This window comes from Vicugna pacos, chromosome 12, assembly GCF_048564905.1.
Source record: "Vicugna pacos chromosome 12, VicPac4, whole genome shotgun sequence".
NCBI classification, from domain to species: domain Eukaryota; kingdom Metazoa; phylum Chordata; class Mammalia; order Artiodactyla; family Camelidae; genus Vicugna; species Vicugna pacos.
In genome coordinates, this window is record NC_132998.1 from 63,606,373 (window position 1) to 63,633,146 (window position 26,774).

General features: G+C 47.0%; 1 protein-coding gene across 3 annotated transcripts in view; it reads left to right on the forward strand.

Moving 5' to 3' along the window:
- The first annotated feature begins 2,126 nt into the window (after positions 1-2,126).
- PPARA (peroxisome proliferator activated receptor alpha) overlaps positions 2,127-26,774 on the forward strand; it is a 65,099-nt gene continuing 40,451 nt past the window's right edge. The window contains exons 1-2 of one of the 3 annotated variants that reach the window (XM_072973705.1): positions 2,127-2,303; positions 3,463-3,545. The gene's annotated coding sequence lies outside the window, so the exon portion shown is untranslated. The other 2 variants (XM_072973707.1, XM_072973706.1) reach the window with 2 other exon arrangements.

The following is a 26,774-nucleotide window of genomic DNA, read 5'->3' on the forward strand; positions in this document are numbered from 1 at the left end:
ACCAAGTCTGCAGAGAGAAACTCCGGTGATGCTCAGATGCGTATTCAAGAGAACTAACTTGTCCCCGGAGTTATGAAGTTCTCAGTCCCTGCGCAGGAGGCTGTCTACCTGCTGTTGTGTCGCCCATGCTCCATCAATGCTGAGGAAGGCAAGGAGGCGGGGGGGGGGGCGGGGGGGCGGGGCGAGAGGAACTTTCAGGAGCTGGGGGCGGGGAGGGGTTTGTCCTTTGGGAAGTTTCCCCTCTGCTGGGCGTGACAGCTTTCTCATGGCCAAGAGAAGTCTGCTCAAGGTAAACAGGAACCCACGGTCCCCTGGGGGCAGCATGTACTAATCTGTTTCATGGATCCTCCCGTGAGAAAAGCCCGGAGCACCCTTCCACTTTCTGCGTGGGGAGAGGGAGGCAAGGGACTGGCTGAGAGCCTTTGTTCAAAGGTGACAACATTCGTCACATGCAGGAAAAAGTCTTCTCTCCCTAAAACCTTGGAGCCCGAAGAACATCATTTCTCTATGTCTGCTGGACGTGCACACTACTCGGCTGAACTCTACGCAGTTTCCTTTGTCCTTGTTCAAAACAATTTCTCCCAGATCTTTCCAACTGCCCAACGGAACTGGGATTATGGTCAACCATCACAGTGCATCTGGGAAAAGAAGTCAACACTCCTGTCTGGACTCTTGGTTCCTGATAGCCTGGGATCTGGAGTATGTCAGGAGACGTCTCGGAGCCTGGATGTCCTCATGAGGACATGATCTCAGTATGGGCAGCCTGTGGTCAGCTCCCTGAGCTTCTGTATCCATGACACCCAGCACAGTCCGACCCTAGCTGCATGAATAAATAACACTGTTGCCTGCCCGACCTATGAGATATCCAGGATATAATGTACACAGATCACTTTGTAAACTCTGAAACATAACACAAAAATTGTCTCTTGCTATATATTATGTGCAATGAAAGTTGGGCTTCTCGGTGAATTAGTGGGAAGATTATGTGGGTGTCTGCAGGTTGGGGTGAAGTTCACCACAGGTATGGAACCAATCAACAGGGTGAGTTTAAGACCTCTGTGCAAGGCCAGGTACTGCCAGGTCTCCAGTGTCTCTGTGTAATGCGGGGATTTGTTTGGTGCTGCATTTCCTGCCCTGAGTAGGTCCTCCTGGGCGCTCGCTGCTACAAATAGAACAGTGGCAGGAACAGCGGGAGGGCAAGGAGCAGGGTTGGCATAGCACACATTTCGTTCCCAAAGGAGGGGCGTCCTGATGCGCTGGCACCGGGGGCTTTGCATTCCGCGCGGGGAGCTCGGGCGTCACCGCGCAAACAAAGCCGCTTTGCAGCTTTTCCTTTTGCTCCTCGCCATTGGCTGCCGGGCCGCGACCTCCCCCCTGCGCTGGCAGAAGCCCAGCGCCTTAGCTGGGCGCAAAGTCAGTCCCTCACCCTCGACGCACGGGGGGAGGGGCACGGCTCTCCCCAGCAGGGGGTGGGGCGGGGGGCGGTTGGTCGCAGTTGGCCGCGACTCGCGGCACCCGGCCTGGTTGCCCTTCACCCTTCTGTGTCCCTCGCCCGCCTCACCCGCCCTGGCAACTCCGCCACCTGTTGACGCGTCCATGTCCTCCCAGTTTGCGTTCCCATTCCCCTTTTGCATCCTGGGGTCCCCGGGACAAGGTCCTTCCCCTCTCGCCCCGCCCTCTGCGCTATCCCGAGACTCGAGGTCACCCGCGCCTCTGCCCCGGGTCTAGACCAGTTCATTGCCCAGACCCGCAAAGCCCAGAGGAGGAGGGGCCTGGGCGCCGGGCGGGAACCTCCACCCGTCCCGCAGGCGCGGGGCCGAACATGCGCCGACGCCCAGCCGCACGCGGTGTGCCATCGCGGCTCTGTGCCCACCCGCCCGGTGACCTGGCAGTCCCTCCGCCTCCCCCGCCTCAGTTTCCCCACTGGTGCAGTGCCTGCGGGGAAGGAGGTGGGAGCCGCTGAGAGGGGCCCCACCCCGCCCCGCGGGCATCCAATCGGGCGCCGCCACCCGGGGGGTGTGTCCCACGCGGGGCGGGCCCGGGGGCGGGGCTTCCTGGCCGGCCACCCGCGCGAGCGGCCGCAGCTACCCGGCCCGAGCGGGGGCAAAGGGGCGGCGCGTGCCGCTGGGGCGCGGCTGGCACGGACGCGGGGAGGCGGCGCCGGGCATGGGCTGGGGACGCGGCGGCCCCACGGCGGGGGCAGCGGGCGGCGGGGGCGGAGGCGGCCGCTAGCGCCCAGCCCGGCGCCGCCTCCCTCCGCGAGCTCGCCCGGCGGACAGGCAGGCAGCGGACTGCGGCTCCAGGTGCCAGGGGGCGGGCGGGCGCACTCAGGGGTCTGCGGCCGGGACTTCCCCCGTCGCGCGACCCAGAGCGGCGGCGGACGGGGAGGGGCCCGGCGGCGCATGCGCGGGGCCCAGGGGCGCGGGGCGAGGGCACTTGCGACCGGCTCTTGAGGGGGATCCCGGGGCCCAGGGGGCCGCCCCTTGCTCGGCCTCCCTCCGAGCGTCCAGGGCCTGCCCGGAGCTCCGGCTTACGCAGCTGTCGGTGGGGCTGGGGGCTGGGGGCTGGGCAGAGGTGGAGGCCAGGGACCTCAGAGACATTGGGGTCCTCAGGTTGTCGCCCGGAGAGAAGGCCTACCAGGCGGGGACATCGGGCGCACCTTTCCTTCAGCGTGGTCGAGTTTGGGCGTCGGCGACGGGGGGGCGTTTCCCGAGACCTACAGGGATCCCCTAGGCGAGGTGGCCGGAGGCCCCGACAGACCGACCCTCCGGGCCGTGCGCGGGGCGGTTAGGATCCGACGGGAGAGACTCACACGCGGGTTAGTTCACCTTTGAGGAACTTCCCCACTTTGCGCCTGAGCGCAGTCGGGCGACCCAGACGGGCCGGGCCGGGCCGGGTGAGCCCAGGGCAGTCTCCGCCACGGGACTTCCTTCCAAGCCCGGGGCCCTCGCGTCCGGCGCGGGGCGTCGGCGCCCAGGTCTCCCCGAGTCCCCGGCTGCGCAGCTTGGTGCTGGCGGAAGTCCGGAGGGTCGGTTCTGCCGCACGCCCTCCCCAGACTAACAGGGAACAACTGCACGGCCGTGCTTCCCTCGCCTGTCTCAGTTTAAAGGCTGGACCCCGTGCCCCAAATGTCAAGGTTCTTTCTAAGAAAAGTCCGCAGTTGTATAACGTGTTGGAGTTCGTGGGGCGCTCCGGAACGTTCGGGGCTGCTTGCCCACCCCAGTGCCAACCACCTCTCCGCAAACCAGCGAGCCCCCTCCTCTCCCAGGGCTGCTTGGGAAGCGGTGCGGGCCGGGCCCGGAGGGGAGCGGGGGTGCAGGGTCTCCTGGGGACGACCCTACCACACTATGGCCGTTGAAAAAGCAGGGTCAGGGTGACTTTCCTCTTCCAAGGTGGTGGAGAGTTGGGGAGAATCCAGAGGACATATCGTAATCATTTCCTCCTTTACCTTCTTACTGCCAGGGCTGCAGTGAAAGGCCCTGCCTCCTCTGTGAAGTAACAGTTCGTGGCAAGACAAGCCCAGAACCAAGACGCTGTCATCACAGGTAAATGGAAGGTTCGATTTACTCATTTTTCCAGACTGCAGTGTTTAAGTGCTGCTTCCATTGCCCTGCAGACTAGCACTGGGGGTTAATTATTACTTTCTGATGCAATGTTAGGTATATTTTCACTTCTTCGAAAGTCAGATAAATTGAGGATAGATGCTCTTTTAAGTTCTGAAAACTTTATGGTGTCAATGTCACCGGGCACTTCTTTCTGGCAGGCTGGTTCCATGTGATTTAAAACCAGTTAATATAACTGTGAGAAATGTTTTTATTTAACAGACACTTAAGTTACAGACACTTGAGAAGTGAAGAGCCATCACTTAGCTGTTTTAATTCCAATTTGAATAGCAAGCAAGTGGCCTTCTGAGCTAGCAGATCTGGTCTAGAACTGCCCTCAGCCAGGACAGTGGAACCCTGGAGAAGCGAGTGGGTGGTCCGGTTGCACGGTCACTGTGTGAAGGGCCAGGCAGTGAGCTTGACAAAATTCTCTACAACTTTGAAGCAACAGCAAATTAATTGACGATAGAAAAAAATTATTTCCCTCTTTTCACGTCTTAAGACATAAAAATTACTCCGTAATCATAAAATAGTTCTTTTTACTAGCTCATGTTTGTCCAACTTGTAAAACATTTTTAAACGTAGTATGTGTATGTGGGAGAGAGAATGGGAGGGATGGAGGGAAAAAACGTGTTTCTTCTATATAAACTATTGTGTGATCTGCTTATTAACTGTTAGGTTATGAAAAACCTTTCCATGTGAATAAATGTGTTTGTGTCTTATCATTTTAAATGTCCATATGATATTTCATTGTGTTTAGATACAGTGATTATTAGGCCAGTCCATATATATATATTTAAAAACTCATTTATTCTAGAACTATTTACTGACTGGCTGCTGTGGGCTGTTGTGCTCAGAATCGAGCCAGGCAACAACCACAGATCTGCTCATGAAGATAATGTTTACCAGAATCTAAAAGAAGATGAACCTGGAGTGCAGAAAGGGAAATATTTTTGCCATGACACCTTGTTGTGTAGTGGTTGGTAGCCAGTGGGTTTTTTTCTTGCATGTTGTCTGTGAACATCTGTGTTTTTATAATAAGGATTCTTTAAGTAATAGCTTTAAAAAAACTTTTATTAAAATGTTCCTTTGCTTACTGTGAACAGATTTTAAACATGCCAAGTTCTGTTTCCTCTCTCAGTCTGTGTGTGATGTACTCTTCATGGCAAATAGAATGAGTGTCTTAATTTCCAAGTGACCAGAGGTTTTGGTGAACAATTGTAATAGTTTTTTGCATTGCAGTTAGAGGATGCAGTTAGAGGCCTGCATAATTTCTGCTGCTTTTGGGATTTGAGGGCCCCTGTTTTTATTTCTGTCCTTGGCAGCTTGGTTTAGAGTCACAGACTCTATATGTTTCATAGACATTTCAAATAATGATATAGTTTCTGTCTATAGGACAGACATTTGCTGGATCTTTTATTTCTACCTTATTCATTACATAGAACAAGCTAGCTCTCCTCTAAGGCCATGTGGTTAGGGTAAATCGGGCAAGGAATTTTGATTTCCCACTTGGTGTTAGGAAGAGCCCTAGGTGTCCCAGAGGACTGTATTCAAGAGAACTCGTTTATTCTCCCAAGTACTTCCTTCACTTGCCTGTAGCGACCTGTCCTGTGGGTAACAGACATAACCTCGTTTGATCTGCTCGGTGTTTGGAGTCGTGCTCCTTCTTTTCTTCTAGAGCACTTAATTAGCATCTTGTGGAAGAGTGTACGCACATTAAAAGGTGAAAAATTTGCTCCCCACGAGTCAGACCTATTATAGTTATTTCAGTGGTTGAGCTGCATTTGTTTTGAGGTCAGCATACAGTACAAGAAAGAGGATTGGAGTGTTTTGCTTTCCATCAGGGAAGCAGCTTGACATAGTGGAAAAGGCACTGGGTCTTCATGAGATTTGATTCTCATCCCTTCGAGGCCACCTGCCAGACTTGGCCATCTTTGTCCACCTCTCTAAAGGCTGTTTTCTCTTGCATAACGGAGTTCCTCTCCGATCCACCTCTCTGAAGGATTGGGAGGCTCAAAAGTGGTGGCTTACATGAAGATTCTTTGTAAAATGTAAAAAACCGTCATCAGCGCAGGCAGTGTCACACTGTACTGCCTGCTCTCCCTGAGCTGGCTCTGGTACCTGAACTCTGTTTGCTCTGACCATTTTGTGAGTTTCCAAAGGCTTTCGGAAAGAAACGCATCCCCTCGACCCTGTGTATATATACTTTTTTTTTTCATTTTTGAGTAGGTAAACCGTAGTCCTACCCTAGTAAGAGTAAAACTGTCATGAGTGGTTCGTGTTTTCTCTGACTGTGGCTACGCCCTCAAGGTTTGATGGTGATGTATTTAGCATCGGTCCTCACTCCGGTACACCTAGACCGTGAAAACAGTTGTTCCTCATCCTTGGAGGGTCTGTGGAAACGCAGGCTGGATGAGATCTTCCCCAGCTAGGGCTGCTCCTCGGTGCTACCCACGTCTCTTTCCCATGGAGTCGACCTTGATAAGAGCAGAGTAAGTCTTACTCATCTCTGCCTTGCTGGTCCTGTATACCCAGGAGTGGCTTACTCCATCCCCCACATCTGCAGGTTCTGTATCCACCAGTTCAACCGACCGAAAATATGCAGGGGGAGCAATATTCCAGAAAGTTCCAAAAAGCAAAACTTGAATTTGCCGCACACCAATAATTGCTTACATAGCATTTACACTGTATTTACAACTATTGACATAGCCTGTATGTTAGGTATTACAAGTAATCTAGAGACGATTAAAATATACAAAGGGTGCACGTGGGTTATATGCAGATACCACACCATTTTATATAAGGGATGTGAGCACCTGCAGATTTTGGTACCCGAGGGCAGGGGTCCTGGAACCCATCCCGTGAGGATGCCGAGGGATGACTGTTCATTGACCAGATAAGGGGTTAATAGAATTTAATTCAACAAGTGCTAATTGATGTTTTCTACAGCCCTCAGATGGGGGTGGGAGCTGGCTAGGGGGGGACTAGCAGCACAGCAGGGGGCCTCCCACCGCAAGAGGATTTTCCTCAGGCATTTTGCAGCTTCCCTTGAATCTGCCGCAGCGAGAGCCTGTCCTTCTGTCACCACTAGGCAAGCGTGGCTCCCAGCGCAGAGGTGTTATAAAGGTCGCGGCTCAAATTATTCTATTCAGAATCATCACTAGAGTTGGGGGGTATTAAGCATTAAATAGACTGTGTCTGAGACGGCTAGAGAATCTGACAGAGAAGAATGCCCTTTTCCTGCAAGATCGTGGATTCCAATTCCAAGTAACTGACTCAGTGGGGGAAGGGGAGCAGTGTTTGTCTTAGCAGGGCAAGGGTCCCGCTGGCCCTCTTAACAGCGGCGATAAAGGCACACGCAGGAGAAACTGGAGGAAGCACTGATTTAACGTCTCCTGTGTTCCGGGAGGCAGCACTCATCTGACTGCTTTTATTTGTCTCTGCTTAAGGAGATCTGCAAATAAAGAGACCTGTGGTTTCTGTTCTGATCTGCTTGCTTCTACGCTTTTAAGTCAAGAGACCACATATAAACCTTTGAAAAAGTAGTACCTTGAATAGTGAGAGCTGGGGAAGCAAATACAGTGACTGATGGTCTCAAAGTTTATGAAGCTTCGTAGGGAAGGTTGGGTTTGCTAATGTAGTTAAGTAAACAGTATGTTGTGGTTCCCCCCCCATTTTAGAGTGAGTGAGGCACCAAGTTCCTTGCAGCCATTTGTAACTGAATAAGTCTGTGGTTATGTGATAACCACACTGAGGTGACAAATTGCCAAGCTCTAGTAAAAGAGACCCGGTTACTTAGAGGTTGACATGTGTATATATATGCCTCTTTCTGAAATAGGCTAAGAAGGTGTCACATGCCCGTTTATTTATTTGTTTTTACAAGACTTTTTTTTTTAATGGAGGTACTAGGGATTGAACCCAGGACCTCAGGCATGCTAAGCTTTCCCTCTACCACTCAGCACGTCCTCTCCCATTGCCTGCGTATTGAAATGCAAATTTACAGTGAAGCAATATGGCTTGCAAAATGCAGGATTGCAGGATCAAGTGACATCAAATTTTGATGATCTGAAATCAAGTTTACTAATATCCCGTATATGTTAAATGGGATTTTTTTTTTTAACCCAAAGAGTCTCTAGAAGCGTTTTCAGGCAGCGTTCCCTGCTGGACAAGCTGACATCTATTAGGCTGCCAGTAGAAAGAATATATTCCCCTCTGTGTAGGATTATGAATAAATTTGATACAGTCTAGCCTGTAATTTCTTTTTGGCTCATTCCACGGGACAGCTTGATACGTGGGTTAGTGTCGTTTATTCACTGTCCACTCACTTTCTATTTCTGTTTGTCTAACTGTGTGCTAGGGATGGGAGTCTCATGAATGACGTGTAAAAGGAACATTGTTCAGAGAAATCTGAAATTTGGCTTCAATACAGAAGCGTCTCTCGGTGTGTGGAAGTTGTTTACAAAACCAGCAGGCAGATGCCCTGACGGCATCCTTGGGTTCTAGGATTTGTGGGGAGGGCACTTTGCTTGAGTGTCACAATCATTATTTCTTCCCACTTTGCAACACGTTGCAGACTGCGTCCCCTGGCCAAGGCGAGGGGACCTCTGCCCCATCTCTGCAGAGTCCTCCTGATGGTCCACAGCAAGCAATCCAGAGTGCGTGGAAGTTCAGAAAATGACTTTCTTTCCCTCTTTTCCTTAAAGAAACCCACTTGCTGAGAGCATTTTCCAGAAAGAAAGACATGCTTTTACCATAGCTCTCAAGTCATAGAAATAAACCCAGCCCGTGGCATTCAGTGAGGAGTCCTGAAAGAGATGCATGGTTAAAAGGAAGAAAACAAAGTTCAGTCGTGCAGACATGCTGATGGCGAGAGTTTGACCTAAGAAGACGGCTTTGAAAAATAAGAGGTGTGAAGAGAAAGGTGAAGGATGGAATATTTAGAGGCATGCATGGGTGGCTGCTGTTCCTTGAGCGAAAAGACCAGCACAGACAGGGTTAAAAGAATGTGAGTGACAAGTGATGACTGCAGAATGTAGGGGTGGAAATGTTGGTGCCTGGCCAGAGTAAGAAGGTTCTGGCCCCAGGGGAGGAGGTAAGACGGGGGCGCCTGCACTCTCTCAGGTGGGGAGACGGAGGACCCATCCCTAGCAGTGGCTAGAGGAGGACTGCCCGCCCTCCGCTGGAGCAGCCTGAAAACCAAAGATTGTAACCTCCAGGGAGTCCAGACCCGGCGCTGGTGTGATGAACTGAAAGAGGAAAGTTACGCTCCTGGCCGAGGGTGACAGCAGCTGGTGACGGAGGGAGGTTTACGTGGGAAGCTTTCAATGAAGAGCTGTGGTCATTCTTTCCAAGTCCCGGCTTTGTGCATGAATGTCGTGTAAAGACTAGCAGCATATCAATATAAGAAGAGAAAACGGGGTATTTTCTTTCACTCCAGAAACCAAAAATTATTGACTTTTTCCCTGCTGCATTCTCTTTACTTAGGTGAATCTGACAAAGTCAGCTTTTAGTGTCTAGGTCAGAAGTCTAAGTGAAAGTGAATATTTAACCACACTCAAGGACGGCAGATAATCTTTAATACTAACAGAGGCACAAGACGTAAGAGAAAGAAGAATCTAGAAGGGGAAAAAAAAAGCCAAAGAAGCAGATACAGCTGTGGCTGGGTCACGGACTGATACAAGAGCTCAAAACCTAGGAGGCACTCGGTGAATTCAGATGTGGGCTTTCTTTGTAGAGTAAATCGTCTTCTAGAAGGTGTTTCGGGAGGATCTGTGTCAGATCTGCTGTGGTCTCTTTGAAATGAAAACTCTGAGAGACAAGAGTAGCAATGAAAACTTAGAACTCTTTGCAATTAAAAGCAGTGACCTGAAAGAGACCAAAAGATGCGATTCCAACGTCAGGTATTAAAATCTCATCCATCCAGCTGCTGTCTTCATATCTGTACGTGTGACGTTAAACTGCTGGAGGACTGGGAAGACGGAAGTTCTCTTTCTGGCCGTGTGTGTCCCTTCCTCGGAGCCCTCCTGGCTCGCCCCTCCCTGTGCCAGCATTTCATCTCCACAGTTGTCTGGATCCAGCCAGCCTTGTCCCTACCTGGAGGACCCTGCATTTTTTCGTTGCTGTCGTGACCTTGGGTCCCACATCCACCAGCCTTCCTGACATCACCCTGACTCTCCCGGAGACTCAGACTCAGAGTGTCCGGTTCTGAGACCCCACCGAGTTTTCCCTCCCCAACCCCGGTCTTCCTCGCCATCCAATAAGCGGCCTTCCTGTCCCCTCTTCCCACTGGGGCAGTGGAGGCTGGACAAGTGCAGGGTCTTGACTGACTGCTCAGGCAGACTGCTCATCTGGCCCGCACCTCAGTCTTCCTGTCTACAAATGGGGCCAATACTCGTGCTGTGTGGCACAACCTGCGTGGCTGTGCCTGGCACGTAGTGAGAACGCTTTAGCTGTTTCCTTGCTTGTTACTAACTCTCCGGCCTCAACGGGGACTCATGTGTCCTCATTTATCAGCTCCTGTGGTGACTGGGAGGGCAGGGGCCTGACTCTTAGGGGCCAGAATTCTTCCCTCGTGACCAGATCCTCTGCCGCACCTGGGTCCCTCCCTCACCCTGCCTCGTCTCCACCTCGCCCCCTTACCTCTACCCTCTACCCTTGAGATCTCAGCTGAAGATTACTTTCTCAAGGAAACCCCTCCGGACTGCCTGCCCCAGTCGGGTCTCTGCTACAAGCACTTACAGTGCCCGGTGCTTTTCCCACGAGCGTGCCCATTACCTGTTCATTTGCGTGGTGTCTTGAGGAAGTGGCTCTCTCCATCCTGCCCCCCTGGGGGGCCGGAAACCACAGCTGCCTCCCTTTGCAGCGCCCTGGATGTGCTACTGGCAGGAGTTGCAGGACCTGCTCTGTGAACATGCAGCTCCGGTCAGGCTACCCTCCATTTGAGATTCCTTCAGGGCTTAATCAAATGCCACCTCCTTCAGGAAGCCGTCCTTGATTTCCCCCCAAATGAGAGGAGGGAATTTTGTCACTCCCCTGTAGCAATTTGAATCTCTCTGATTTGAGATATTTTGCCTTCACCCCAGGAGCTGTTTATTGAGCACATCGGTCGTTTATTCCCGAAATTGTTCATGTGTTTGACAAACCTTTAGTGAGCACCTTCTACATGCCAGGCAGTGTTCTAAGTACTGGGGACAGCAGTGACAGGCAGCAGGTTCCATCCAGGGAGGCAGCGGCATTTTCACAGCCTGCCACCAGAAAGCGTTGCATTACATGACGGGACTCCTAGGCTCAGAGGGGAGGCAGCTACCAAAGCGGTGTGGCGCGTGGTGGTCAGAGCCAGTGTAGACGGTCGGACAGCTGAGGCTGCTCCCCCCCGACCAGCACGGCGTCCAGTGGGGCAGCGGCATTTTCACAGCAGAAGCCTGTGTGGCTCAATAAACATTTGTCTTTAAAATTCAGAATTTCCTTTCACTAAAGGAACTAAGTTGGGAGAAAGGAAAAGAGTGAATAAAAATTATCCAAGCAGGTGTAGTTCTCCTGATGCGTATCTTACTATTCCGCTTACCGTGAAGTGCTCGAGGGAAAGCCTTCTGGCCCACTTGGGTCAGCAGGGTTTAAGTCTGAGATGAACACTCTCATCTCGCATTGGATGACCTGTTTCCAGGAAACCCCGCACGTTTGGCTGTGGTGTCTGCCTTCTCTTTGTCGCCAAGAATTCAGCGTTAAAAGCAGATGAGCCTTCGGACCAGGGAGTCTGTCTGAATCATATGAGTGTGGTAATCGCTCCCTGAAAGGAACAGGGACAAGGACTTGCAGGGACATGAGCTGGGTCATGTGTGCCATTAGTGTGACATCATTTGGTTTCATAGAAGTGAGTGAGGCAAATTAAATTCTTCCCTAGACGAACGAAGCCCCTTTCCTAGGCTGATGGACAGAGAGTGAAGTGTGTCTTCCAGGGCTGCAGGCGGCTTTGTGGCTGGGGTGATGGGGAGAGAGGCAGCTGTGTCCTGCCGGGGAAGTTATCAGCCCAGTTACGTCGGTGGGAGCAGGGCCGGCTCCTGGAGGTACCAGCTTCCAACAGCAGACTCGCGCAGGTGGTGGAGATGGGTTTGCGGTTTTTTAAAGCCGAGTTCACTGAGGTGTAATTGACTCACAGTAAAATTCACCCTTTTTTTTAATTGACGTGTCGTCGATCTACAGCCTCGTGTTAGTTTCCGGCGGAGAGCACAGCGATTCAGTTATCGTGTATGTACTCTTCTCCTTCATAGGCGTTTCTCGGCGTTCTGTCCCGTTGCCGGGTAGTCAGTTTACAACGATGCGTCCGTTTCTTATAGGCTATTGAATGTAGCTCCCTGTGCTCTGCAGTAGGACCTTGTTTTATATTCAGTAGTTTGTATCTGTTAATCCCAGCCTCCTAATTTATCCCTCCCCAGTCTTTCCCCCCAAATTCATCTTTTTTGGATGGACAACTCTGTGCATTTTGAAAATCATCATGGCCTGTTTTCTTGCTGGATGTCAGTCAGAGGTGCCCACATCCCTTCCCTCGTGGCCCCTGGGTTGTCAAAACCTGCCACGTGGGTTGCATCCACCTCCTGCTCTAAGTCTCTCTGACCCCCGCGCCCGCTTCTGCCTTGTTGCAGCCAGGGGAGGTTCTCTGCTGTTCAGGGCTCAAGTGATCGGGTTGGGCCCACCTGGAAAATCCAGGCCACTCTCCCCTCTCAGGGTCTGCACTGGCGTCAGTCTCCCGTGGCCGCCATAACAGGGCGCCACAACACGGGGGGCTTCAACAACAGAAATTTTTTTCTTGCAGTCTTGCTTGGAGGCCTGCAGTCTGAAATCAAGGTGTCGGCAGGGCTGTGCTCCCTCTGAGGCCCCTTCCTTGCCCCCTCTTAACTTCTGCTGGTGCATGTCCACCCTTGGCGTGCCTTGGCTTGTGGGAGCACCCCTCCAGCCTCCGCCTGTCCTCATGTGGCATTCTCACTCTGGGTGTGTCTGTGTCCAAATCTCCACTTTTTATGAGGACGCCATTCCTATTGGATTAAGGGCCACCACTCTGGTGTAACCGCATCATAACTGCATCTGCAGAGACCCTGTTTCAAATAAGGTCACATTCTGAAGTGCTGGAGGTGTTAGGATGTGGGGGACACAAACGAACCCATGATGGTACCCTTAGGGACATCTTTGGGGCCACTCCTTGGCATCACTCTGTGGGCATGCCCTCCTGGAACTCACAATCAGCGAACACTGTTCAAGGAGGGGTGGAGCACTGAGACCGCTAAACGTGTCCTGTTCACGCTCGAAGGCGGGTGACATGCCCAGTGTCCAGCTCTGTCGATTAAGGGCAAATCTGTAATATCAAAGCTAAAGAGCCGTGACCAGAGTTGCCCAGTGCATTAGGCAGCTTAGGTAGGGTTGGTCGTGTGGACCTTACACGGTGGGAGGGCGGTGGGAGGACTGGGGAGTGACAGTTATGAATCACAGCACTGCAGGTGCAGAGCCCGGTGGCCCCGTCCTTTCCCTCCATCAGGCTGGTGCCAAGGGGAGAACACAGATGTTGGGAGGGGCTGGGGTGCCAGGAGGTGGTGGGGCCCCATCAGACCCCCCCCAGCTCCGTGCCTCTGTTACAGGAAGGAAGGACACATAAGTTTGCTCACTCCCCATGGGGGGAGGCCCTCTCGGACCCCCTGATTTATAGTGGCTGCCGCTCTCCCACTCAGTCTCCATAGCACATGGTGTAAGTTTCATTGATTCGTTTCTCACCGATCTCCCCTAGAATGGCAGCTCCTGGAGGACAGGGGTGTGTGTCTGCTTTCTTCACGGCTGTGCCTAGACTGGCTCCACCAGGGCCTATCACAGGAGGCACCCAGAGATTTGCAGATGCTAACTATTATATATAAAATAGATAAACAACAAGTTACTCCTGTGTAGCACGGGGAACTATATTCAGTATCTTGTAATAACCTATCATGAAAAGGTATATGAGAACCAATAGATGTGTGTCTGTGTATGCTGTGTGACTGAGACATGATGCTGTGCACCGGAAATTGACGCAACATTGAAAACCAACTATACTTCAGTTAAAAAAATAAATCTGTTGAGTGAACAAAGATTTCCGCTCTGCTTAACAATCTATGCCCTCCTGCTTGCTGAAAAGATGATGGTTTTTCTCTTTTCAAATATTTTTTAGCATCTGATTAGCAGGTTGTTGTTATTTCAGTAATACTGCCTGAATATGAGGAAAACCTTAAGGAAATATCACTTTTCCATATTCCGGTCTACGGACTTTATTGAAGAGCACAGAAATACTTCTTTGTAGCTCTGGAGGTGAAAAATAAAGAGAAGAACAGCCATTTCAAACTGTGGAGCTGATAAATAGTCAGTGGTTTAAAAATGTTAAGATGGGGGCCCCATTTCTGATAGTGGCTTCGCAGTTTGGAAGTCAGCTCAAAAAGGTGGACAGCATCTTTAAACGTGTGTCAAGGCTTTGGCGAGCTCATGAGGTGGTGAACAGTTGCCAGGCTGAGATCTGGAGAAGATGGAAACTTGACGTTTGTGTTCATTTTGTCACTGGGGGAGGGCAGTTTATGGAAGATGGAGTCAAGGGCCCAAGTAGCCCTTCTGTGGGGCTGAGTCAAAAATTGGGATAGAAAGCCTCCAAGAAGGCAAGACCCTGGTAAATATCCCAAACTTTTGAGTTGGGGCCCCCAAGAGCCGCCCCCGAGGAATCCAGGTGGCCTAGAAGTCAGTCAGCTGCTCAAGGCCTGAAGACCTGAAGGCCTGTTTGAACTAATCTCAATTCTTGAGGTTGGATTAAGGTGATTCCACGTTGCTAGGACCTCGGATGCCTGGCAGAAGCCAGCAGTATCCTCTGCAGGGGAACAGAGCATCACCCTCAGCCTCTGTTTCTATGAACGATTTTTCAAATGCAGACAGTCCCCACCTTGCACAGTTCCATTATGCACAGACTTCATTTCCATGCCTTATTAAATGACACTGGTCTCCCTACACCAGGGCTTATGTGTTAGTTCCAGGGATAAGAACTGAGTAGCTGCATAAAACAGTCTGCACTGTCAGCTCCCCAGTCTGCAAATCACAGCACAGATAACAGAGGCGCCTACGGGCCAAGCCCCTCCCTCCTGTCAGAGTCTGCCTGTGATTGGTCCCTGTGCATCTGTCAGTCAGCTCACACAGACAGCAAAGTGTGTGGTCATGTTGCCTCCTTGTCTCCCTGTGAAAACCCATGTGACACTTCCTAAAAATGGATGAGTGACAGAGGACATGGCCAACAGAGATGAAAGTGCAGCAAATAAGTGAAAAATGATAACGCGTGAAGTAACATTAGAATCGGACAGAAGTGGAGTTCTAGAAGACGTCGCTGACCGTGGGGATGTGGACACTCCTGCCATTCGAGAGACTCTAGAAAGGTGGGCGGGGGACTTAGTGAAAGTGAGTTGTCACCATCCTTGAGGGAAATGGTTGTGATGAAGAAATTGAAGATGCCACACAGGAAGTCATCCCAGCTCCCCCCCCCCCAATTCACGTTAAAAGAGCTCTCTAAGATATGTTGTGACATTGAAAGTGCAAAGGAGAAAAATGTTGGAAGCCAGTCCAAACTTAGAAAAGAGTATGACGATTTAGTAAGGCAAAGGATAGAAGTTCGCTCCAAACTGTTGTCATGCAGTAAGAAGGCAGCAAGCATGGTTCAAACTACTCTGGATGAGTTTTTAAAAGGAAGTAAAACATTTTAAGTCTCAGTGTTCCTCACGTTTTAAATTACAATGTAGCAAATAAATACTAGCTTACTATATATTTTAATTTCTCTGTGCATTTTCAACTAATAATAAGAGATGTTTTCATGTTCTGACAAAAGCTTTAAAGGTCATAGAGTAATTTTTCATTGATTGTAAAATCACTTTGTATAATTTCTGCTTGCATGATGCTTTTTATGGTCTTGCATTGCCATACAAACCAAGACTGTTTGTACAGTAATGACACACAACAAAACCAACCACGCACATGAGAGGACCTTATGAACCAGCAGAAATGATAAATGGTAGAAACAAGCCCACCTTGACTCTAAATATCAGAATTAAAAACACATAAACTTGCTTACTATAGTCACAAAGATGAACAGTAAGATTGGGAATTTTGGTAGAACACTAGAAATTATCTTCTTTACAAAGGACATTGATTTGAAAAATACCAAGTAGATATTATAAAACTGAAAAATACAAAAACTGAAATGATGTACTCAGTAGAAAGCTGTAACAGCACAGTAGTCACAACTGATGTGAGAACTAGTGAATTACAAGGTAGATAAGAAAATGATACCTAAAACGAAGCCTTTCCAAAGAGACAAAAGGATGGAACACAGATACAGGGAATATGGTGAAGAATTCTACCACATGTGATTGACATCCTAGGAAGACAAGAAAGAGAAATGGGACAGAAGCAATATTTGAAGAGACAGTGAGTGGCTGGAGTTTTTCTAATGCTGCTGAAAGACATTAAGTCACAGATTCCAGAATCCTATAGAACCATAAGCAGAATTAAAACAAAAATCCATACATAAACACACTATAGTAAACCTGCTGAAAAACAAAAACAAAAAGAAAATTTAAAAAGAAGCTAGAGAACACTAGAAATTATCTAGACTAGAGCAACGAGTCAGAGATAAATTCTCAACCAAAACAACGGAAGCCGGAAGACAGTGGGAAGACATCTTCCGTGTGCTCACAGTTGGGTTTATTCCAGGAATAGAAGATTAATTTAACATTTAAAAAGTAATCAAGCATCAACAATTATGAAATGCTCCTGGATAAAATGCACAACACCTGGACTGTGAAACCTGCGAGACATTGGAAGACTCAAATCAATGACAAGTTACGGCATGCCCTTGAGTCATGAGACTCAGCATTGTTAAGATGGCCGTTCTTCCCAAACTGATCTACAGATTCAAAGTGATCAGCATCGAACGTCAGCATACGTATTTGTAGCATTTGACAAAGTGATTCTAAAACTGTGTGCAAGTGCAAAGGACCTCAAGTGGCTAAAACGACTTTGAAGAAGAGGGACACAGATGGACGACTACCTGAACTCAAGAATTATTACAGAGGAGCGGAGGGTAGAGCTCAGTGGTAGAACACATGCTTAGCATGCATGAGGTCATGGGTTCGATCCCCAGTACCTCCGTTAAATTAAATAAATAAATAAATAAATAAATAAACAAACCTAATTACCTCCCCCCCAAAAAGCAAAGAATTATTACAGAGCCGCAGTGATCAAGACAATATAGTATTGATATGAAAATAGACGAGTAGATGAACGGCACAAGACAGCGAGCGCACCCAACTATGTGGTGAATTGATTTTGGACCAAGTGACAGGTCATTTCAGTGGGACTAGATAATTTTTCCCAACAAATTGTGTTGGAACAATTGGATAGCCACGTGCAGAAGAAGAGATCTCAGCCCTCGTCTCACACGGTGTTAAACCACGAGACAAGGACGGAGAACGTGGAGTGGGTCATAGACCGGGTTGTAAGAGGTAAACCTGTAAAACTCCCGGAATAAGCGTAGCATAAATCTTAGTGATCTGAGGTTTGGCAAAGATTTCGTATAGATGGTTCAAAACCCATGAACTACAGAAGAACAGTTTAATGTATTAGACTTCATCAAAATTCTAAACGTTTACTCATCAAAAGACGTTTAAGAAAATTAAGGAGGGAGGCTATAGCTCAGTGATAAGAGTGCGTGCTTAGCGTGCACGAGGTCCTGGGTTCAATCCCCTGTCCCTCCATTAAAATTTAAATAAACGAACCGAATTACCTTCCCTCCCCACCAAAAAACAGGAAAATCAAAGGCAAGTCACAGACTTGGACAAAAAAGTTTGCAAGACGTTTATCTGACAAAGGACTTGCATCTGGAATATATAAAGAACTCTCACAATTCAGTAAAAAAGTGACAAACAATCCAATCAAGAGTTAAAGCAAAAATGGGCAAACGATTTGAACAAATTCTTCAACAAAAGGTACAGGTTGGCAAGCAAGCATGTGGAAAGATGTTGAACATCATTAGTCACTAGGAAAACGCAAATTAACACTAGTGGGTATCGCTGTTAGCAGCAGAGGGATAGTAAACAGCCGCTGGCGTGGCCAAATGGAGAAGACCGACCACGTGTCCGGCCGGGGGTGTGAGCGGCCGGAAGCCTCCAGCACTGGCGATGGGGTGGGTGTGAAGTGGTGCAGACACTTGGAGAACCATTTTGGTGAGTGATATCACTGACGTTCTTACCGAAAGTGTCATATGTGCCAAACAAGGGACACTGACATCTGCCACCAGGGTCATGTGGGCATCTCGACTGTCCAGCCAAACCGTCAGTGTGGACTCTCAGCGCTGGCTGCAGACAGTCTAAGTGGCCAGGAAGCCCCTAAATGCACCCCCTCCCAGGATGGCTTTTCCTTAAACAGATTGTTCCTGTTTCCTTAGCATTCTTGTCACTTGAAGTTGCAGGAATTCTTGTTTCTTCAGAAAAGCATTTGTTCCACACCTGCCCTTCGCACTCTGAGCCCTGGTGGTGTCCTCTGCGCAGACTCCTTTCATTGGTTTGTTACTTAAAATGATATGAGGTGTTTTTGTTTTTTTGTGTGTAAGAGAGCATTCAGAATGTAGCACTGATGTTAGATTGACTGAGTCTGTATTTATGAACAGCTGCCGTGTGCGGGGAGGACAGTGGCGGATGTGACTCCTGCCTTAAGGAGTCACAGATCAGTGGGTCAGAAAAGGCGCCAGTCAGCACCTGGGATGTGAGCTGCGCGGATGCAGAGGCGGGCAGGGGTCATTCCGCCCGGGTGAATCCGGGAAGCCTCTGGGGAGCAGTCGGTATTTGAGCTTCCCTGACCATGTGCAGGAACGGGAGGTGTTTCAGGCGAAGGAATAGACTAAAGTATGGAGGCTGGAAAGCGCGAGGGGAGCCTGGCAGGCGCTGAGCAGTTTATTTTGGCCAGAACACAGGGTTTGCGGAGGAAACGGAAGAGAAGATGGATTCACTCAGGATAAAACTTCATCAGATCTTATGAAGCTCCTTCTCGGATGCCAGGCACCATTCTTAAGCATTTGGGGGTACGTAAGTGAGCAGACTGCACAAAATCCTTTATCTTGTAGGACTGGCTCCCTGGCAGGGAGAGACACATGAGCAGCCTAGTGGCCGGTAGGTGCGTGGCCTGGTGTGTTCGATGCTGAGCGCAGGGGTGGGGTGTGCGTCCAGGGAGGGCGAGGACACTGCGGGGACAGCCTCGCTGAGAAAGGGACCTCTGGGGAAGGACTGGCAGGGGAGAGCTGAGCAGACTCCAGGAGGGGAGCGTCCCGGCCGCGCGGGCAGCTGGGGCCAGGCTCGTGGGAGGAGCACGAGGAAGTGTGACTGGAGGAGTGTCCCGGACAGGAGGAGGATGTGAGGGCCCCAAGGGGAGGTGGCAGAGGGTCACTGGGAAGGGCCTGGGGGCCACTGTGAGGGCTCTGGCTGTACTCCCTGGGAACGCAGGAGGAGGAGGGTCCTGAGCAGGGGCATGGTACACTTCGATTTAGCTGCCCCAGGCCCCCTCTGGCTGTCTTCAGGGGCCAGGGACAGAAGTTGCGGGCCGGCTGGGAGGCTCCCGGGACTCACCAAGGGCCTGGCGGTGTGTGGCTTGGGCAGCGAAGTGGCGTGGTGGGAGAACGTGCACGGGGCAGGGAAAATGACCTCTGCGTGGCCGCGTGTCCTTGGAGGATGCTTGTCCTTGGTCTGTTTCCTTACCTGCAAATCCAGGTATTTGGAACCGATGCTCCCCAGAGGGATTCCCTAAAGCAGGGGTGGTGGGATCAGGGCTGTACTTCAGGACTTATTGGCAACTCGGAGAGGGGAGTTGGCAGGCGAGGGGGCTGCTGCAGGAGACCGGGCTGGAGGGAGTGATGCCGTGGGCCGGGCAAACACAGGATGGGTGCGAATAATTAAGAAGAAAACAATCTTTCAAAATAAACAACAAACAAACAAACCAGACTGTCCAGAGGACCCTACGCTGTAACTCTGTGCGTGCGCAAAAGACCAAGGTCACATTAGGGCGTGTTGGGTATAAAGCGTGCTGACAGCTGTTCCTGGCCTCAGATGTGCCCTCTTGCTGGCAGGGTGACCGCGCAGAGCCCTCTGCACGTCAAGCATTGGTGCTTTGACGGGTCGCTCGGCCTCCTCCCCGCCTGAAGCTGGCCCAGTACAGGCGCTAATCAGTTACAGAAACACCAGTGTCTCCTTCAAATCCCCTGCACTGGGTCTTGTGCATAAACCCTTATTAGGTTTCCTGTTTCTCTTATTTTTATGCAGAGCTTGACTTTATAGCAGAAAATTCAGTTTTTTTCCCCTAAACAGATTGCTTCTGTTCCCTTAGTATCCTTGTCACTTTAAGTTGCATTCATCCTTGTTGCTTTAGAAAAGCAATTGTTCTGCAACTGGCTGTTAAAGAAGGTATTTGTTTTATTGTTACCAATACTTGCTAAATGTTTGAATTATTGAGCTGCTTAAAAATCACTGTTAGGTGGATTTTGTTTCTATCCTTTTCACTCTCTTCTTATTGGGGACTTTACAAAATAATTATGTTTCCAGTTTTCTTTTATTCGTCATGGTGAATAGGAATTGAAGCTATGTAGCTCTGGGAACCTCTAGTTCCAAATAGGAAAGCCTTGTAAGCATTTCCAGCTGGCAGGTGGACAAAACTGAGGGCGTGCAAGTTGCTAGAGAGGCTCGGGCTTATGGAAAAACCCAGCTTCAGAAGGGACCTAGCGCACCTCGAGTTAGAGGTTCTTAAAGTGTTGCTTCTTCCCCGCAGATACCTACCAAAATGCAAAATTTACTGCGAGCAGGAGTTAAAGCAATCTGAAAACAGAAGGAGAGGTGGAAATGGTATTATTCCTTTACAAAATCAGTGTCCTAGAAAGACAAAAGAAAGTTGTGGAAGTGTTTCAGATTAAAAGAGAAATGATAGCGCAGGGAACTATATTCAGTATCTTATAGTAGCCTATAATGAAAAAGAATATGAAAATGAATATATGTATGTGTATGTATGACGGAAACATGATGCTAGACACCAGAAATTGACACATTGTAAACTGACAATACTAAAATAAAAATAAAAAAAGAGAGAGAGGAGAGAAATGACAACAAAATGCAACATCTGACCCCAGACTGGATCCTGTACTGGAGGGAAAAAGTACAGTCAAGGACATTATTAGGTCAATTGACAAAATTTGACTATGAATCATAAAGTGTCGTATCACTGTTAAATTTACTGAAATTGGTAGGTGTACTGTAGTATATAAGAGAATATCCTTATTCTTAGAAAACACATGCTTCAGTTGAGGGAGAGAGGGCTCAGCTTCAAACACACACAGACACACACACACACACACACACACACACACACACACACTACATGGTTACCTACTTATAAAGACAAAGCAAGTGGATAGAATGTTGATCATAAGTAAATGTGATGAAGGGTACTTGGCTTACTGTGTTTTTCATACTGTTTTCTGTGTGTGTGCGCAATTTTTCTGGAAATGAAATTACTTACAAGTGAAAAGAAAAAGCAAATAAACAAAAAAAGCAGTTTCTACCTCTATGTCTTAGCTACATTTATTACCATGTTTAGAATTTGGAAGCTGCAGATAAGAAAATGTGAGTAACAGCTCACCTATTCTGAAAACATCACTCCTAATTCATCTCCTTTTTAGCACTTCTTTAAATAAAAAAATTTTTTTAATTAGATGTAATTGTAGATTCACATGCAGTTGTAAGAAGTAATACAGAGAGATCTCTAGTTCTCTTTACCCGGTTCCCCCCATGGTAACATCTTACAAAACAATAGTGCCTAAACAACAAGCTCCTACTGTACAGCGCAGGGAACTGTACTCAGTATCTCTTATAATAACCTACAATGAAAAATAGTGTGGGGAGAAGGGTACGGCTCAGTGGCAGAGCGTGTGCTTAGCATGCACGAGGTCCTGGGTTCAATCCCCAGTACCTCCATTAAAAAAAATTAAAAAATAAAATAAAATAAATAATGAACCTAATTACCCCCCTGCAAAAAAAAGAATATGAAAAAGAATATGTATGTATAACTGAGTCACTATGCTATACGCCAGAAATACAACATTGTAACTCAACTATATACTTCAATAAAAAAGTTTAAAAAGTTAAAAATTATACAAAAATTTAAAAAAATAAACTAGCTGGAAGAGAACATATTCTCCTAATTGATTCTTTTAATTTTTAAATGCTGTAATTTTATAGCTCTTTGTAAAACACCTGAGATCCCACTGAAGGTGAAGAATGTGTGTGTACGCATGCAGATGTACAAATTAGCCCAGCGGAGCTGTTACAGTGTTCTATATTGACACCATGTATGTTAGCTGACTTTCTGTGGATCGTATTATATAGGAATGCTTTAAGTAAGTGTCCATTTGTTTCACTGGAAGAAAGAAACAACAGGACAGTATCACCGGGTGTCAACATGATGCTGTCAAGACGGAGAGCATTGCCATCATCCAGCCACCACTCAGGCTGCCTTTGTAGCCTCCGGGCCCCCCATCCACCCCTGCTTTACCCTGGCAGTCTGGTCTCCATTTCTATCATGTTGTCATTTCAAAAATGGTAGATAATGAATCCTATGTTATGTAACTCCTCGGGCTTGGCTTTTCTCACTCAGCGTAGTTCCCGTGAGATTCATCCCCGTGGTTGGGTGTGTTGAGGGTTCATTCCTTTTTATTGCCGGATAGTATCCCATGGAATGGATGTACCAAGCTTGGGCACCACTCACCCTTCAGAGGACGCATGGGTGCTTCTCCAGTTACAAATGATGATGAACAAAGCTGCTGTGAACATCTGTGTACAGGTTTTAAACAGCTCTATTGAGGTGTAGCTTATGTAGTTACATATTCCAGTATGTCGCTCGTATACTTAAACAATAAAGTGTACAATTCCATGGTTTCCATTATATTTACTGTTCTGTGCAGCCGTTGCCACAATCTGATTTTAGAACACTTTTGTCACCCCTGAAAGAAACCGTGTACTCATTAGCCATCATTTGCCTGCCATGAGCACGTCCTACAAGTGGATTTATACAATACTTGGTCTTCTGTGACTGGCCTCCTTCCTTTAGCATAATAGTTTCAAGGGTCATCCCTGTTGTATGAGGAATCAATACTTCATTTCTCTTCGTCCCTGAAAATACTGTATAGATACAGTGCATTTCACTTATCCATTGATCAGTTGGTGGCTGTGTGAGTGGTTCCCACTTGCCGGCTGTGATGAATGAGAGCCACTAGGAACTCCCGTGTGCAAGTTTTTGTGTAGATGTATGTTTTCGTTTCTCTAGAAGTGGAATTGCTGTGTCATGTGGTGACTCTGTGTTTACTTGTTCTGAGGGATTGCCAAACTGTTTTCCGAATGGCCACGTCATTTTACAGCCTCACTAGCAATAGACGAGAGTTCCAGTTTCTCCACATCTTCACCGACACTTGGCATCGTCTGTCTTTTGGATTACAGCCATTCTAGGGGATGTGAAGTGGTATTTCATTGTAGTTTTGATTTTGCGTTTTCCTGACTAATGACCCTGAACATCTCTTCATGCACCTATTGGCTGTTTGCAAATCTTTGGAGACATACCTGTTAAATCCTTTGCCCATTTCTTCATTGGGATATTTGTCTTTTTATTGCTGAGTTGCCAGAGTGCTCTGTATCTTCTGGACACGAGTCTTGTGCCAGGTATGTGATTTTTAAATATTTTCACCCATCTTATGAGTTCTCTTTTCTCTCTCTTGATGGTAGTATTTATAGCACAAAAATGTTTAATTTCAATGTCCAATTAATTTTTTTTTCTTTTGTCACTTGTGTTCTTGGTATGTGTACAGGGTTTTGTGTGAACCTAAGTTTTCATTTCACTGGGATAAATGCCCAACATAAGTTTCAACTGCTGGGTCATATGGCAGTTGTATGTTTCTTATAAAAAGAAACTGGCCAGCTGTTTTCCAGAGTGACTTACCGTTTTATTTATGTTCCCACCAGCAGTGTCTGAGTGATCCTGTTTGTCCACATCCCCACATTTGGTGGTGTTGCTCTTTTTTATTTCAGCCGTTCTGATAGCTATGTGGTGATGCCTCGCTGTGGTTTTCATCTGCAAGTGCCGCTAGTGGACAATGATGTGGAAGACCTTTTTGTGTGCTTATTTTGCTGTCTGTATACTCTCTTTGGTAAAATGTCTCTTCATGTCTTTGCCCATTTTCTAATTGGATTTTGGGGGTTTTATTGTTCAGTTTTGAAATTTGTATTTCAAAATTGTCCTTTGTCAGACATGTGATTTGCAAATGTTTTCACCCAAAGTGGACTTGTCTTTTCAGCCTCTTCGTAAGGTCCTTTATAGACCAAACGTTTTTTATTTCGATGATGTCCAGTTTTTCAGTTTTTCCTTCTAGAGATCATGCTTCTAGTCTCAAGCTTAAGACCTTTTTACTTAGCTATAGATCCTGGAGATTTTCTCCTATCCTTTTTCTGTAAGTTTTTTGGCTTTACATTCTATGTGTAAGTCCGTGACCCCTTTGGAGTTGATCCTGTGTAAGATATGAGGCTTAGGTTGAGATGGTGATGATGATGATTGATGTTCAATCACACCAGCAGCATGTGTTGAAAAGGCTGTCATTCCTCCATTGACTTGCTTTTCCATCTTTGTCAAAAATCCATTGAGCATATTTGTATGAGTACGTTTCAGTGTTTTGTGGTCTGTTCATTTGTCTGTGTGTTGGTCCCTTTGTCAATACCACACTGTCCTGATTACTCAATAGGTCTTAGTACCAAGTCCAAGCTCATACTGCTTCCTGCATAACAGGCCAGTAAATTGAGAAACAAGTGGTTGGGGTAAGGAATAGCAACTTTATTTGGAAAACCAGCAGACCAAGAAGATGGTGGCCTCGTGACCCAAAGAACCTTCCTCCTCAAGTTAGAATTCAGGCTTCTTTTATACTAAAAAAGGTGGAGGGTGGCAGAGTGGGGTGGCTGTTGCAGACTTCTTGGTGCCAGAATCTTTTGTTCTTGCAGCTGTCCATATAGATCTGGTCACAGTGTTTCTATAAACCTCCAAAAAGACAGCTGTTATTTTCTGTTCTGCAACTTTTTCTCTCTATATGAATGGAAAAGTGTTATATCTTTAAAGGTAAGAGCCTTGAGAATGGGCTCTCCTGTGTATTTCAGGTTATAGGCAACTTTCATTTACAAAGGGTGCAGAACCAGCAAGACTGAGCACAGGAAACGGAGCCCAGGGTTAGAGCTAAAGGAACAGATTAAACATGGAGCCGGGTTGTTTCTCTGTTACAGTATTAGGTAGAGTCATTCCTCCCTACTCACACTTCTTTTTCACGACTGATTTAGCCCTGCTAGGGCATGTCCTTTGCATATACGTTTAAGAGTAATCCTGTTTTTGTCTACAAAAAAAATCTTGCTGGGATTTTGACAGAATTATGTTAAAACTATAATTTGGGGAGAATTAAGATCTTTATTGTGTTGAGTCTTCCAATTCATGAACATGGTATGTTTCTTCTTTGTTTAGGTTCTCTTTGATTTTTTTTCATCAGCACTTTGTAATTTTCACTATTCAGATCCTGTATTTGTTTTTGTTAAGCTTTCGCCTAAGTATTTCATTTTCTTTGGGGTGACTGTAAATGACATTGCTTTTAATTTTCATTACTCTATGTTTACTGTTAGTATGTAGGAACACAGTTTATTTCTGCATGTTGATCTGGCAACTTTGCTGAACCCATTAGTTCCAAGAGGTTTTTGGTAGCTTCCTGGGGATTTTCTACCTAGACAATCATGTCATCTGCAAATAGGGATTTATTTCTTCCTTTCTGTCTGTAGGCCTTCTATTCCTTCTCCTCCCCACCTCCCCCCCATTACGGTGGCTAGAACTTCTGAAACTGTGTTGAATAAGAATGGTGACAGTGGACATCTTTGCCTTGTTCCTGATCTTAGGAAGAAAGCATTCAGCTTTCCACCATGAAGTATGATATGATGTTTTTGTCAATATTCTTTATCAGTTTGAGATAGATCTTGTCTATTCCAAACTTGCTAAGAATTTTTGTCATGAAGAAGTGTCAGATCTTGTCAAATACATTTTCCTGCATTAATGAATATGATCATATGATTTTTCTTTTTCAGTCTATTGGTATAGGATATTACAATTGATTTTCAAATGTTGAACCAGTCTTGCATACCTGGGATAAATCCTACTTAATAGTGGTGTATAATTCTTTTTATATATTCTGGGATTTGATTTGCTAGTTTTGTTGAGGATTTTAAAGTCTAAGCTCACAAACAGTTTTGGCCCATGGTTTTCATTTGTTTGCACTGACTCTGTCTGGTTTTGGTATCAGAGTAATACTAGCTTCATGAAAATGAATTGAGAAGTATTTCCTCCTCTTCTACTTTTGAGAAGAGATTGTATAAAACTGGTATAGTGTTCATGCTTCTTTGCATGCTTGGTAGGGTTTTACAGTGAAGCCAGCTGCATGGAAATTTCTTTCACAGGAGATTTCTAATCACAAATTCAACTTTTAAACAATTATAAGGCTATTGAGGTCATCTGTTTCATCTTCGTTCAGTTTTGGTAATTTGTAGTTTTCAAGAAATTTATTTATTGCTTGTTGAAGTTATGAGCCTAAAATTGTCTGCAGATTTTTATTAACCTTTTACTAGTTGTAGGATCTGTAGTGATGCCCTGTTTCACTCATGATATTGATGATTTACAGCTTATCTTTTTATTTTTATCAAACTCACTAGAAGTTTATTTTTTCAGGGAGATTTTTGTTTCACTGGTTTCCCCATTTTCCTAATTTTAATCCCTTGATTGCATTGCTGCACTTATCTTTGCTAGTTCCTTTCTTCTGCTTGCTTTCAGTTTGTTTTGCTATTATTTTTCTAGTTTCTAGAGGTCAGGACTTAGATTAACTGAAAACCTTTCATCTTCTCTATTACAAGCATTTAATACTATAAATTTGCCTCTCAGCACTGCTTTTGCTTCATCCTGTGTATTTTGGTATATTATATTTTTCTTTTCATTTAGTTCTATGTATTTTTAAATTTTTGTCATTTCCTGTTGGAT